The 12,964-nt window shown below is 42.6% G+C and overlaps 1 long non-coding RNA gene across 4 annotated transcripts in view; it reads left to right on the plus strand.

Annotated features, from left to right (window-relative positions):
* The window catches only part of LOC129543119 (uncharacterized), a 55,738-nt gene extending 43,016 nt beyond the window's left edge, over positions 1 to 12,722 (plus strand). For 2 of the 4 annotated variants that reach the window (XR_008683239.2, XR_008683240.2), the window contains exon 4: positions 9,449 to 12,722. This is a non-coding gene — a long non-coding RNA (uncharacterized LOC129543119). The remainder of the gene's footprint in view (positions 1 to 9,448) is intronic. The other 2 variants (XR_008683243.2, XR_008683242.2) reach the window with 2 other exon arrangements.
* Positions 12,723 to 12,964: the final 242 nt, after the last annotated feature.

Raw genomic sequence — 12,964 nt, forward strand, 5'->3', positions numbered from 1 at the left:
TTATCCTCAACATTATCCTTAAGAACCTGATTTGAAATCAATTCCTGACACTATCTTGGCCTTGGTGCTGGTCAGCCTCTTGCTCTCCTGGGTCTGTAGCAAGAATGGCAGGTGGCCTGTCTTCCCTCCTTACCAGCAGAGTCCATGACCTCTGCCCTCACCATGGGATGAATGTGGGTTTCATGGAAGGAGAGAGGAGGGGACCAGCATTTGGACTAGCGGTGACTTTAGGACATTTTGGAATAAGACATTGAAAGGAAAGCTTACCAGGTATTCAGTGATTGTCCATCAAAACATTTTGGATGAATACTTCCTTACTTATAATTTTTAGTGCTAGTAGTTTATGCTTATACAGCATTTACTGTTGCAAGTGCTGCTCATATGTTATTTTATTTGACCCTCACACTAACTTTGTGAGGGCGGTACCAGTATCATTATTCCCATTTTACAGATGAGGAAATTGAGGCACAGAACAGTTAAGTAGCTTACTCAGGTCACAGAGCTTATCATGGCCAGGTCATGGGGCTGGTAAGTCGCAGTGGGAATTGATGACACGAGCAATATGCTGGCAGAATTTGCGCTTTAAACCACTGCCCTTTACTGTCTTTACAAAGAGGAAATCGAATTATAATTTTTACACAAGAAAAGATCAGTGCGTTCTGTTTCTGCATTTTCCAGACCGCTCTCTCAGAGTAGCTAAAAGCATGGTTTTGGAACTGGATTATCTGGATTCAAACTCCTCTTCTGCTACGTATAAGCTGTGAAATCTTATAAAAATGCTTAGTTTTTTAATGCCTTGATTGACTCATCTGTAAGATGGGGATAATATAGTTCTCTCCTCATAGAATTGTGTGATTATTATACGACCTGCTCATATAAAGGGCTCATGTATGAGCTCTGCTCATATAAAGGGCTTAGAGCCATGACTGGCACATAGAAAATGCTCAATAAATAATAGCTATCATTATTGACTAATAAATATTATTGGTGGTGGTGGTTTAGTGGCTTTGTCATGTCTAACTCTTATGACCCCAGGGACTGTGGCCCACCAGGCTTCTCTGTTCATGGGATTTTCCAGGCAAGAATACTGGAGTGGGTTGCCATTTCCTTCTCTGGGAGGAGGGTGGTGGTGTGGAGTCTTCCTGACCCAGGGATTGAACCCTTATCTCCTGCATTGCAGGTAGCTTCTTTACTGCTGAGCCACCAGGGATTCCCAATAAATATTACCAATTCTTTAATAGACAGCAGATAATTTAAAAAGTCAATGGCTTAGAGACCTTAACGTTGTTTGTTTCATTAAGGTATAAATGAAGACTTCTGTAGATTAATTTTTGTGGAGTCTTGTTGTGAGCATTGAACATTTTCCTCAAGACATCAAGCTTCCATTCTGTGAAAAAGATGATTTAGAAAAGTCATTGTTCTTAGTAGGTTTAGCTACCCTCCTAGGAAAGAGGGGCTTCTCCAAGCTTATTTTCTGTCTCACCAATGGGCAATGTGGGTTTGCAAGTAGGCAATCCATATTACTGTCTTCTGGTCTACTCCTGCTCCATAAGAAGCACAATACTACACCGCTGCTGCTGCTGCTGCTAAGTCGCCTCAGTCGTGGCCAACTCTGTCGACCCCATAGATGGCAGCCCACCAGGCTCCCCCTCCCTGGGATTCTCCAGGCAAGAACACTGGAGTGGGTTGCCATGCCCTCCTCCAGGGGATCTTCCCAACCCAGGAATCAAACCCAGGTCTCCCACATGACAGGCAGATTCTTCACCATCTGAGCCACCAGGGAAGGCCAAGAATTCTGGTGGGTAACCTGTCACTTCTTTTCCGGCTCAGACATGATCTTATAGCAGTGGCTAAAACTTGCTCTGGAGAAGTAAAATTTCCACTGCTGTATTTTTTTTTTTTTAAGCTTAGAATTTTATTTTTTAAATGTTTATTTCTTTAATTTAAAAAATTTAAATTTTTATACAACTTTCAAGGTTGCTTTCCTTTTACAGTTACTCTAAAATATTGGCTATATTCCCCACGTTGTACAATATCGCCTTTAGCCTATCTTACACCCAGTAGTTTTACGTCTTGTTCCCCTACCCCTGTGTCGCCCCACTGATAACTATTAGTTTTCTCTCTGTATCTGTGAGTCGTCTTCTTGTTTGTTTTATTCGTTAGGTTTTTGTAGCTTTTAGATTCCACATAAAGTGATAGCGTATAGTCTCACTTAGCATCGTGTCGCCCAGGTCCATCTATGTGGCTGCAAATGGCAACATTTCATTCTTTTTTTATGGCTAAGTAGTAGTCCATTTATGCACATCCCACATCTTCTTTACCCACAGAATTTTATTTTTTAAAGAATTAAAAACATAAAAAAACCCAAAAATCCCTCATTCAAACATCCTTGTGGAGTCTTGTCTGTGTGTCTCATGAAGGTCATTTATGTTAACGGGGTAGAAAGAAGAAGGAGCCCAAGTGTAAGTAACAGAAAATAAAAGACCTTTTGTCTCCAGCAGTGGGTAGATGAAAGGCTAGGCTGGGCAAGGGCAGAGTGGCAAGAGCCCAGATAATACAGATAGAGACTTTATCATTAATACTGAAATGAACCTTGGGCCTGTCCACGATGAGACCATGTCCAAGGTTTTTCACACTGTGTTTGTACGTGAGTAAGGTTAGATTAATTTGACATTGTCTAGAGGTGAGTTTTAACCTGCTTCACTTTGCGAGGAGACTGTTTCTGCAGTCACAGAAGACTGGCGGCTGCCAGGAGGTGAGGTCAGCCAGGGTGCCGAGGTTGACCTGCTCCCTGGGGAGGAGGAGTCTCCTCCGAGCCCTTCGGAAGCCGCCTGGCAGCTGATGCTGAACCCTCTTAGAGGTAACGAGCACTGTGATCTCTTGGACTTTTTTTTCCGTCTCTCCTTTCCCTCCTCATCCCTGCCAACAGAACCCCGGAGTCAAAGGGGATTTAGATGCGAGAGATGGAGAGAATAGAGAAGGTTCCTGCAGGGCCGATCAGAAACTGAAGTGGGGAGATGGAGGCGAGCAGGGGTGAAAGGTCAATTTGTCCTTTCCTTCCCTGTGGGCTCTTGAGGTCTCCCCTGTGGGCTTGTGACCTAGGATGTCCCCCATGCCTGCGAAGGGCTTTGCTTGTTTCTCAAAGCAGAGTCCTTTCTCAGCCCCCTCACCATGTGCTTGGAGGTCAAGCCTACACAGCATGAAGTAGATGTCAAGAAAGCATCTGGACAGAAAAAAAAAAAATATATATATATATATATATATGTGTGTGTGTGTGTGTATGTATTTATATGTTTTTAAGTAACAATGAAATTGAAAAGGAAAGAAGTTGAGAAAGTCTTTTCTTCCCTTATCAAACAGAAATATTTGCCTAGGGAGACAGGTTTTAGTTTCTTCCCAAAGATTTCAGCAAAAGAATAACAGTGATATAAAAACTCTTTGTGAAACTTATGAAAAAAATCTTGCTGTAGCATATTTGGCAAGGAAGTTATAGTTCACACAAAACATATTGATTTCAACTCCTTTCTAAATTTCTCAAAGAATGATGGGACAAAAAACGAGGTTTACTCAAGAAATACAGTGAACCTGAGTTTCCAGGTTAAAATGGAAAAAGAACAGAAACGTCAGCATTAGTGAAATGAGAAAAATAGTTCTTGAGTCTTAGTCACCAAAAAGAAAGGAACATGTTGCTTTCCCCTCATTGTTTTGTTTGGAAGCTGCAGAAATCAGAGTTTTGAATAAACTTCCTTAAGATACACTACCCCCAAAGATGTCAGTACAAAGAAGGGCATTTGTTTCTTAAGAGAAAGGCATAAAAAGTAAAGAAGATTGATATGGGAAACTGTCTTCTAATGGTATATTTAAAAAGCCTGAAATGAGATCACCTCTCATCACAGGATTCTGAGGAAATTAGTCTTCTGGAGACAGATGAGCACCGTGAGTTACCCTTGCCACCCACCTTCAAGTGAAGAAGGGGCAGCCTCTTCCCTAACACAGCCGGCACTGGCGCCCCGCCCTGGACACGGAAGCAGGCCTTTTGCTTAAATTTTACCGTCTGTCGTGATCAACAGGTACACTGCAGTGGTTTCTGTTGTGAAAAGTTTATTATTAATTATATGATCCTCCAGTAGACCAAGTGAAATTAAAGTTGTGTCTGACTCTTTGTGACCCTATGGTCTGTAACCTGCCAGGCTCCTCTGTCCATGGAATTCCCCAGGCAAGAATACGGGAGGGGTAGACATTCCCTTCTCCAGGGGAATCTTGCCCCGGGTCTTCCGCACTGCAGGCAGAATTTTTACCATCTGAGCCACCAGGGAATCCCCAAATAGACCAAATGAATACAAAACAAATATGAAATACAGGCATCCCAGTCTAGCCCACCTTCCTTAGACAAGAAAAAGTGAACACACTTTAGGATTACTTTGTAGCCATGACCTTTGGTCATGTCTTGTATAAAGACAGGACATAAAGAAAACATTCTCCCTCTCTTGTGCTGAAAAGTACCCAAGATTTGTTGATGTCCTCTGCAAAAATGAAGAGTGACCCATATCCGGAGGCCTCAGGTAACTCAAGTGACATCTTCCAAGGGAGACCCAGGGAAAGAAAACCTTTGTCTTTTCTCCCTGTCCTTTTCTTGATGTCTCTCTGGTGGCTGTCCAGCAAGGAGTGTCTTACATTGGTGTCAATTTTATTAATCATCATTTGATGCTATGGAGGAACTGTTCACAGAGATTGTTAGTGATACAGAAAGCAGTTTGTTTAACCATTTTGTGTTGACTGAACAACTGTTAATGTAGTCATTAATCATGTCTGACTCTGCGACCCCATGGACTGCAGCACACCAGGCTCTCTTGTCCTTCCCTATTTCCCAGAGTTTGCTCAAACTCATGTCCATTGAGTCAGTGATGGCATCCAACCATCTCATCCTCTGTCGCCCCCTTCTCCTCCTGCCCTCCATCTTTCCCAGCATCAGGGTCTTTTCCAATGAGTCAGCTCTTACTTCAGTGGCCAAAGTATCGGAGCTTCAGCTTCATCATCAGTCTTTCCAATGAATATTCAGGGTTGATTCCCTTTAGGATTGACTGGTTTGATCTGGAATTTTTTCCATTTTGACTGGAAAAATGATTTTATCTTAGGATTGACTGGTTGACCCTGGGCTAATTGTATTTCACTGTAGTCTCTGCTATGTGCACGGTTTGCTCTGATTCAGTCTGATGCAGCAACTCTGTTCTGCTTTAACCCTGGGAGCTGCCTGATTCTCTGAAGTTCTGTTGCCTTCAGCTCCTGTCTGTGAATAGTGATGTTTCTTGACAAGCTATGTCAAAAAGAAGTTGTGAAAAAGAATACTTAAGGAGCATTTTGGGCAACTTGGAAGAGAGATGCCATGTACAGTCCTGGAAGCCTTAGCATGGAACTGGTCTCTGAGCACCAGCCTTCACATAGAATTTTATCTCCCTTCTGTAGGGCTTCCCTGGTGGATCATATGGTAAAGAATCTGCCTGCAATGTGGGAGACCCAGGTTTGATCCCTGAGTTGGGAAGATCCACTGGAGAAGGAAATGGCAACCCTTTCCAATATTCTTGCCTGGAGAATTCTGTGGACCAGGATTCCCTGGCAGGCTACAGTCCACGAGGTTGCAAAGAGTCGGACATGACTGAGCGATGAACACTTTCATGCAGGACGGAGAGCATGGTAGACTGGTGGAAACCAGTTTCTGGGCTGCACGTTCCAGATTGCACGTGTGTGTTACTCCATGCCTCAGTCATGGACAGCCTCATAGAGGAAGTGAGCTCTAGGAAGGCTTCTAAAAACGAGAAGAAGAGAAAGGTATAGTGAACCCAGAGCAGAAGAGAAGCTTCGGGAATGTAAGGAATGACTTTAAAGACGAGGAGAGGGACTTCCCTGGCAGTCCAGAGGTTAAGATTTTGCCTTCCAGGGCAGGGGGCTAAGACCCCACGTGCTTCATGGCCAAAAAAACTGAAACATAAAGCAGAAGCACTATTGTAACAAATTCAATGGCGACTAAAAATGGTCCACACCAAAGGAAAAAATCTCATGGTCTTCCTTGGTGGTCCAGTGGTTAAGAATCCGCCTTGCACTTCAGGGAACTCGGGTTCGATCTCTCGTCAAGGGACTAAGGTCCACATGCCGCCGAGCAACTAGGCCCTCACATGCAACTCCTGAGTCCACATGCCACAACTAGAGGGTTCGAGAGCCGCGGCGAAGATCCTGAGTGCTGCAACCAAGACTTGACACAGCCAAAAACAAAACTAAAAAAAAAAGAAAAGTCTTCCTTTAAAAAAAAAAGGGGGAGAAACATCATGCAAGGAAGGAATGAGAGTGGACTGTATTCACTTAGGAAGATGCATTTAAAAATCTTTCCAGGAATCCGATGTGGAGAGAGGCTTCGGCTAACTTCATAGCTGTGAAAATTAATGTGATTCCTTTGAGTGACTCTGAAAAGGAAAACTTCAATTAAAAAAAAAAATACAAGCAGGTGTTGGGACAAGTTTGCAATATATTCCAGACAGTTTTTTTTTTTTTTTCCTTTTAACTTGGAGGATGATAATCAGTTGCTACTTATGGGATATGAGTCATCATAAAATAAAAAGGCAACCCTGACCTATATACTTCTGAACACACTTAACCCTTAGTACGTCTTTGATTAATCAAATGAGTAAGAAACCTAACACAGAGTTTGCTTGTGGACTTGTTCAGTGATGGTGATGATGAAAACATATTAAAGATAACAGAAACATACAAAGTGGAGTTGGCATTTCACTTTGCCTCATAAATAAATAATGATAGGTTTGTTATTTATCCTGATAAATAGTGATTTTAAAAAAAGGAGACAAAGATGGATTAACAGTATGTGAAAAGCCAAACTTTGTCTTGGGTGTGGATACTTTTGGGGTGGAAAGCACACCATCCTCTCTGCTGTTAGGCCAGTTTGGTCAATTCCCAGCCCCAAAGGTGTGTGTGTGTGGGGGAGTCTGTCCTGAGCAGGGGCTAGTCTGACCATGCACCGTCTCTAGGCCAAAGAAGCGAGGAAAAGATGGAGCATTTTCAAAGCAAAGATGACATTTCTCTCTGGAGTCTGAAGAGCTGTGTTTGAAGCCCATTGCCATCAATGGTAACTGGTGTTTTTAAAATTCCCAGTGTCGTATTACACACCTGCAGAGAGAAGATAGTGTCTCTCCAGAGCTGTTGTTAAAAACTGTACCAAAAATATGTTGGAAAGGGTTTTGAAACCTATGTGCTTATTTCAACATTGCTTGGTTCAAAACCACAGGTGAAGTTCCAACCAACCACTTACCTCTTGACACTTCAAGAAAAACCTATTTTTTTTTTTAAAGAAACAATACAAATTGTTGTTTGACTCAGTGATTGGAGGGACAGGCCAATATTACCATTGCTTTGAGTTCTTTAAGACGAAAAAAGCAGATGTTATATATTTAAGGTCTGAAAACTAGCTAGAATTAGGAGTCCTTTGAAGAGAAATCTTTAAATAAAAGGTACCATTCCAGCTATTTTGTCACACTTCTGTAATTTGGGCAGAATGTTGGGTTCAACCCTGGAAAGGCTCTTTCAGTTTTGTCTGAAGTTCTCCCAGTTCCCAGCCATGGTGAAACTGGGCATAACCATCCCATTATGACACACGCTTCCCTGTTCCATTAAAGCAAAAATGAGTTTGCCAAGAAAAAGCAGCTTTTCACAGAGGGTGTAGCTCATGTTGTGGGGAAACTAGTCTGGCAGGTTCCACCTCAACTCAATCTTTCGAGGGCCATTTCTGCTGTCAGCCATACCAAGGACTATTACAGCAACAAGCGTCCTAAAACCATTTCCTCCTTTGGGAACACACACACACACTTAGAGTCACTGGAAAATTATAAATCAACATAACTTCCTCGATGGCCTGAGGTCTTCAAAGAGGTAGAGGAGTATCAATCTGATAAAAGCCAGTATGAGTTGTCTATGCTTTAAAATATTGCGGCCTTGCTTAAATAGCTGGCAGGTCAGCTTTTTCCCCCCTTTCTTTTTTAGTGTGCTGCTTATTCATGTCCCCCATGGACGGTAGCCCATCAGGCTCTTCTGTGCACCGGATTTCCTAGGCAAGCATTTGGAGTGGGTTGTCATTCCTTCTCTAGGGGATCTTGCCCACCTAGGGAGTGAACCCACATCTCCTGCATTGACTGTGGATTCTTTTCCACTGAGCCCCTGGAGAAGCCCAGCTTTTTGTGTGTGCAGCAAAACAAGCTTTGATAGACTGGCCAACTACAACTGTTTTCTTTCTCTCATTTTTTGTTTTTATTATTTTATTTTATTTCATTTCTCACAGTCTGGTCTCGTGCTCTCTCCAGGGTACTGGTGGGGTGTGGTGAGAGGGGAAAAGCTACATCTGGTCTACCAGCAAGCGGGGGGTGGGGGGGGCCGAGGCTGGGGGTAAGGGCAGCAGGCTTCACTCCCCAACCCCCTGCTCTGTTCCTGAATGCCGTGAACACAATTTTCAGCACACTTTGTCATTGGAGGAACTTTCTGGAAGCCAGCCAGCTTGCAAGGCCCAAGGTCAAGCAGCCACCATGACTGTCGGTATCCAGGAGAACCTTGGGGAACTCGAGGAGGTGAGGCAGGTGGAGCAGCAGTTAGTAAGCTCTGCAGAGCTGTCTGCACGGCTCTGTGGCTTCGTGGATGGCAGGGGCAGCTCTGACTGCTGGGAAGGTCTTATCTACTGATCAACGCGGTGTGCCCAAGGGCCAGGGGAGAGCCCGCTTTGGCAGAATGTTCCAGTTGTAGTCCACAACTAAACAGCAGAAGGAAAAGGGAAAAAAGAAAAAAAAAAATCTAACAGCAGACCAGTGGGATCAGGTCCTCAGAGAACACTCTAGTTGGAGGCCGATCTGCTCCATAACCGCCTGCTGGCAGGAATTGCCTCTTATTCCCAGATGCATTCATTCCAAACTACCTTTGGGGTCCAAAGTGCAGGAACAAAATGGCTTGGGTGGAAAGCAATTAACAAACAGATTATGTGAAATTAGCAGACACTTGGGACTTAACTGGAGGTCCAGTGGTTAAGACACCAAACTTCCAATGCAAGGGGCGTGCATTTCATCCCTGGCCAGGGAACTAAGATCCTACATGCTACATCCTGCGGTGTGGCCAAGAAATAAAACAAACAAACAAAAACTAACAGCGAGTGTAAATCCCTGGTCCACATCATGGTGGAGTTAGCAACACTCTGTATCTGGTGAAGGAATAAGTGGGTTCCTTTCTCTCTAATGATTTACACTGATTTTGAGATTTTAAATATTATATCCAGACATATATATCAGTGAGTTAATAAAACTAAAAGCTTACATAAACCTCTCTCTTAGTCATCTTTGTTTGCATATGAAATGTTAGAATTTCTAAAAATTCATTTTATAGTTAAATTCTTTTAACTTGTTTTCAGGTCCCCCCACCGCCACAGTGGGCTTCCCTGGTGACTCAGTGGTAAAGAACCTGCCTGCCAATGCAGGAGATGCGGGTTCAATCCCTGGGTCAGGAAGATCCCCGGGAGAAGGAAATGGCAAGCCCCTCCAGTATTCTTGCCTGGGAAATCCCATGGACAGAGGAGCCTGGTGAGATACAGTTCATGGGGTCGCAAAAGAGGTGGACGTGATGTAGAGGCTAAACAGCAATACATCTCTATAGTACCTAACTTGTATAGATTTTGGAATATAACCTTTCCCCCTTGTGTTAATGACATAGCTTTTCTCTCTGATGGTGGAAGTAGGCACTCTGTTCTCTATTGCCTTGTATATAGTGGGGGTTTAACAGTGTTTAATGAAAAAAAAAATTGCTTCACAGATTTCAAAATAGGTGATTACAGGAGAAAACCCCAGAATTTTATATGAAATTTCTATAAGTTAGTAATATGGTACCCATGATGTCATAGAAGAATTCTCCATAGGAAAATGAGTTCCTCAACAACATCTAATATTATTTGATTTAAATGCAGCTTTTCAGGAGCACTAAATAATATAAAGTGGGAGAATGCCCACTAGGTGATTGTAGGTGGGAATGACACCTGGGAAGTAGCTGTGTTTTAGTGTCATTTATAGCAGCAGTAAATGCATATTGATTAGAATATATTCACACAGGCAACCTGCTCTTCAATTTATAATTTAGATAGACCGAGTAGAGGTGCTTATTCTCTCTTTTGTGTGGAGCCCAGAGCACTGCTGACACTCATTAAAAGTTAAGGAGAGTAACGCCAGGCTAGCATGGGATGCAAACTTTCCATTTCACAAGCCGTTGAACAGAAATGACCAGGCATGAAACGTTGGGTAAAATGCACAGAGATGTTACAATGTCTTCCCCTGATGAATATAGGGGAATAGGGTTGAGTTTTCTCATTGAAGCTTTACTGCTCAGTACTGACCACTTATCATAAAGGATCAGGAGAAAAGACTTACAAAGTCATATGTTGAGATAAACAAGCACCTCTAAAAACTTAAATTCAGGGGTACAAACTACTTGGCTAGAATGAAAAATTGAGATGCAGAAAATAAGATGTAGTAAGAAACTAAAATTGGTTATAATCAAGTTGTTCAAGTGGAGCATAATGAATTAACTGTATGAGTCAGTTTCACTATTAACCAGTTTGGAATTTTATTTTACCTGCTGGATTCTTACTGGGGGAACGTTAGATTCTTCGAGAAATGCGTCGACTCTCCCAGTCCAGAAAACGGCAAACTGGTGGACAGCTTTCTAAAATAAAGGCTGGAGGAAGTTTTTATTGATTTCCTTTGCTTTCTGCACCTTCCTCTGTAGGTAAACAACATTCTCCTGCAATGAGACTCTCAGGTTTGAGCATCTATGATCCTATTTCACTCTCTACAGAGAAGTCATTTGCGTCCGAACAACAGACTACCAATATCAACAGCAAAATAGAGGGACAGCCCAGAAATTAGCACAAAGAGTAGGAGTTAGGAGACCTAACTTCTGACCTTGTTTCTGCCTATGCTTCATTTTCCACTTTAAAACGTGAAGCAGAGCCCAATCCTTACCTAATTCGCCTGGGTGCAGAGAAAAAATATATAGTTTCCTATTTTTAAAACAACTTTGCATTTTTGAAAAAATGCAACCTAATAATACACACACACATACATTATGCAAAAAGATACCTAGGTTTTGGTCCGATGGGCACCTTGCATTGCAGCTGTTTGCTTCAAAAACACACCAAATTTTATTTAATTGTCCTCTGTTTGCAGAGTATAATACTTTTAAAACTTTAAACTTAGTAAAAAAGAATGGCTGCAAATCAGGCTTTGATTTTTGTGTCACACCAAAACCTTTCCAGTCAGTAATACATGATTGTTTTCCTTGTTTCAGATAAACAGAAAACAAGTCCACTGATTGAAATGCAGACAAATATAATCCACCATTAGCACGAAAATCTTTAATCAGATTTCATTTCAGTGTTTCCATTTGTGTGGCAATGTTATTAAAAAGCATCTTAATGACTTAAATGTACAAGCTGGAATGGTTGTAATATTATGGCTTTTGAAAGGGAGTTACATCCTTACGGGTAATTTTCCATATCCCCCATATTTGAGATACCAGCTGACTTCAGAGCAGCTCTGTTCGATCTCTCCCAACAAAGTGAAAAGCGAGCAGAACCCACGTCGATGAAAGAAATGAGTCATCAAGAGAGTCATGTTGGAGCCAGTGTTATCACTGGGGACACTGAGACAAAATATGTCAATTTCCCAAAGTCAAACCGCTAGTGAGGGCCAGTCTTGGAGTTGAATCTTAGCCTACAGAGGCTGGGCTCTTTCCATTGCACCTGCTGGTCCTGATGCAGTGATGTTGGCATTGGGAGAGAGAAGGGATGACTAGGGGAAAAGTCAGCACTTGCTGTACTCTCCCGATAATCCATCCCCAGGCAGACTCTCCCAGCGGGCCTCCAAGTTCCGCCCGTCTCTTTCGCAGACGATGTGCTGCTCCTTCGCACCACTCATCGGCTCCACTGTGACACCCTCACCCATCTTCGTCCAGGTGCAGTATGACTTCGGAAAGTAAACAAATGACTTCATGCTGACCCATTTGGAAATTCCTGCTCTGAGTACTTGTGGTCTCTCTGACTATTCTGATCAAGCAGGAAACACATCCTAATATCAGCAAAATCTCTCCTAATTTTCCTAAGAACCCCCTGCTCCCTCCAGACCCACCACCATTACTCACCTCTAGGAAAATAATAATAAATACCCTGGACTTCCTGTCTTATCTAGTTCTTGTTCTTTAAAATAATAACAACTCTCACTCCCTCCTGCTCTGAAGAGGCAACCAGTGTAGTAAGCTTCCTGTGTCATCCACCAGCCAGGTCCTTGGGAGGCTTGGCCTCACGTTCTAGTCTTGAGGGGACATCTGTCATGCTCTGGGATCCCTGCATTTTCTTAAAAATGACCTGTCATAAAATATTCTCCTGAAGAAAATCTAGATTTGGAAAAGAGGAAATGCTGAGTCTCTCCTTTTGGCACCTTGAGCAACAGTTCATTTTGTGCAATCAGCTGTCCGATTCTATTCAGAGTGTCTAAATTTTTTGTTTTAATTTATGGACCTATCTATCATCTATCTATTTATTACACATTAGTGCTTATGTGCTTAGTCTCTCAGATGTGTTCGATTCTTTGTGACCCTGTGGACTGCAGCCCACCAGGCTCCTCTGTCCATGAGATTCTCCAGGCAAGAATACTGGAGTGGGTTTCCATGCCCTCCTCCAGGGGATCTTCCCAACCCAGGGATGGAACCCAGGTCTCCCACATTGTAGGCTGATTCTTTACCGTCTGAGCCATGTCAGAGAACTCCAAGAAACCAAACAATTGTCAAAGCTCTAAAAGAATGTCAAAAGAAGCAACCATGGGGTAATGTTATAAAAAAAATAGAATTCTGAAGTTCTAGTTCAATGTTATTAGTATCAATA

Source organism: Moschus berezovskii, chromosome 23, assembly GCF_049115385.1.
Source record: "Moschus berezovskii isolate FMDL1 chromosome 23, NW_MosBer_1.0, whole genome shotgun sequence".
NCBI classification, from domain to species: Eukaryota; Metazoa; Chordata; class Mammalia; order Artiodactyla; family Moschidae; genus Moschus; species Moschus berezovskii.